A 3,108-nucleotide genomic window follows, 5' to 3' on the forward strand; every position below is an offset into this window, starting at 1 on the left:
GGGGCAGGACGCCTGCCGCTGCCGCTGCCGCTGCCGCCGCCGCCGCCGCCTCAGGGGCTGCTGCTGCGACCCGGCAAAGGCGCTCGTCCCCGGATCCCGCAGGGCCCCGCAAGCTCCTTGTGCCGCCCGGGATCAAGCCGGGCTACCTCCACTTCCCCGGGTGTGGAAGGGTGTTCTGCAGGGAATCAAAACCCGGGCCAGTGGCCCACCGCCCAGGGAGGAAACAGTCTGTGCCGGATAGGGGACACTCGGATTTTCTGCTACTCTTTCTATTTGCCCTAATTAAGGAGGCCCAGAATTGCTACGACAAAGAAAACCATAGTTTGTGAAGGGCACAGTTTGTGAACGATCGCTCCATTTTGTCCTCTTTGAGAGGAAAATAGAGGACATAAAGCGTTTTGTATCACTAGGGCACAACTGGACTGTCCTCTATGATGACCTCCCTAGTGCCACATGACAGAAACTCTAGCCCCCCTCCCTGCCCTCCACGGGGAAAACCCTAGAGAGGAAGAAGCTGGTTACATCCCTCCAGAACAAAATCTGACTTCCACAGGAGCAGAAACTGTTCAGCCCAGCAAACACGTTTCGCAGCTCAAAGGGAGCTGTGTGAAGGCACAAGTATAGGCATTTAAAAACACCCAGGCACCACCCCCACTGTTGCTAACATTGCACCCGTTTTAGCAGGGTGCCAGTTAAAGCATCATCTACTCAAAAAATGCTAAAAGAGCCATTGGAGCTGGGGGGCAACAGGGGTTGCAATAGTCTATGAGGTGTAGACTAGCATTTACTATAGATTTGTACAGCACTTAGCACAATAAATTCCTCCCCCCCGCCCCAGCTGCCTGGCCTTTTTAAAGTAAAAATAATAATTGATAATATACTGAGGGTCTTGATGCTGATACTAACTTTTATGCAGCAAAATCTAGGATGCTCTGCAGGCCTCTGGAACTGGAAGTGGTTTACCCCCCTCTTCTGGTTCCACACTCGCAGGAAAATCCTCCCCCGCCACAGAGAGAAAAAAAAGTCTATATTAAATCATGTGCTACAATATTGGAGCGTTATGGACTCTGCCCAGGGAAACCTCTTGAACCGGAAGCAGCAGAGCTGCACTTACATGGCACTCTTCTGTATCCGAGCTACTTAACTCCACTTCGTGTCATTGCTAATTACTATGGCTGCATTCATACGGTGTTGACAAAGCTAATGAGCCAGGGGCACAGTATAACCCAAAGCTAATGAGCCACGGGCACAGTATGACCCAGTCATACAGTTTCTATTCTGCTTTGGCACCACTGTGATATTTGGGACTGTCCCTGAAAATCTGGGGTAGTTCTTTCACTTCTGGTGCAGCTGAGCAAATACAGGCAACAGTGGGAATTTTTTGAGGGAAATAAACTTTTCTTTCTTTTGAGCAAGTGCTCCTCCATGCAGGGCAGGGGACTGGGTACAGCAGTGGGATGGAAAAGATTTTAAACAATGAATTAATAGTCAGTGTACAAAACTGTGGATCGTGCCTCTTTAACACTGAAACATGGATCTCTTCCAGAACTGGAGCAGAAATCAGCCAAAATGCTACATTCAATCAATGATGGATCACATTTTTGCAGAGGTACAGCAGTAGGAAGGTACAGAGGAGGAAAGGTGTCATAATCTCTTCTCAGCAGAGGTTTGGATTGAAATCTTGTGGCTACCTATGGTTGACCAAATTTAAAATCCAGATGTGGGTTTGGTTGAGGGAACGCTGTCCAAATTTTGTGGCTTGTTCCCATCTCTAATACTCATTTAGCATTAGTTTCAAGGCTGTTTCCAAAAATCCCACATGACCCACAATTTTTTTCTCTGTGTTTTTGATAAGAGAACTGAAATCCTATACAGATAAAGACTCTGAATTTCTCTTTTCAAACTATTCTCCTGACTCATGATGCAAGTCTGAAAATGGAATTTTTCACAAACTCAGTTTTTGATTGTTTTAGTATTTCTGAGAGAAATAATCAATTCTGAGGTGTTTTTCAGTCCCATGACAGGAATCTGAACTCCCTTGTGGAAGTACAAAGTTAGCGCACTGAATTCACTGGAGTAAAAACAGTATAAAGATTTTGGCCCCAGGGCTCTGGGTGAAGGAGCTTAATATAGATTTAAAAGATGAGAAATGTTTCAGAGAGATTCAGTTGAAAGAAAAGCTGCCATGTCACAGCTACTCACAGGTTTGCTCACAGGCAGAACTTGCATGAACAAGTACTGGAACATCAGACATGATGGCATAGAAATAAGACTTAAAACAAACTGAGCAGATTGAGTTTGAAAAGGAAATTGTTAATAGCTTCAGCCCCTAATGTTTAGCCTCCAACTGATATCCTGTGCCTGCTCCATGGAGGATTTGGTTCACTTTACTTTAAAAAAAAAAGATAACTTTCATTGTCTTAGGGCCCCGTCCTCTACTGCTGAAGTCAATGGCTGCTTTGTCTTTAACTTCAGAGGAAGCAATATCAGACCGCAAGGTCCCAATCTTGCAAGGGAACTTCTGCATGGGTTTTTCTCCAAAAATATTTATGCCTCTCTATATAAGTAAATATATATTCTGATGATGATGGCTGATCACTCACAAATACGTAAGATTGTCTTCCAAGGCTCTTAATAGTGAATCCTCAGGTGGTTCCATAGCCCAATTCTAAATTCACGTTTTGTTGTGGTGAGGACGGGTGTTTCCAAGAGGGATGGGCACTGTGTTGCTGCATTGGATGTTTTGATGTCCTTTTCACCTGTTCTTCTTTTCCTCTTCTGCCTGTTGACAAGCTGTTTCAAAGTGTTGAGGTCCCTCCCAAAGAGCCTTCCTCCATTTTGGTCTGTCCTGAGCAAGGGTCTCCCAAGTGTTGATGTCGATGTCACACAACTCCCCCCCACACCCCCTCCAATATACAAGAGTAAGACTTCATTTTGAGCTATTATGCAATCACCTCTATGTACACAGTGCAAACACACACAAATCGGGACAAAAATATATTTTTTAAATAAAATTAAAATATGTTATTGCAGATGTTTGGTTTTTAATATATAATATGGGGTTTTTTTTCTGGTTCCAAGATGGCAAACCCCCTTCCCAAAAGATGT

This window comes from Gavialis gangeticus, unplaced genomic scaffold (genome assembly GCF_001723915.1).
Source record: "Gavialis gangeticus isolate Ggan-Ray unplaced genomic scaffold, GavGan_comp1, whole genome shotgun sequence".
Lineage (NCBI taxonomy): Eukaryota > Metazoa > Chordata > Crocodylia > Gavialidae > Gavialis > Gavialis gangeticus.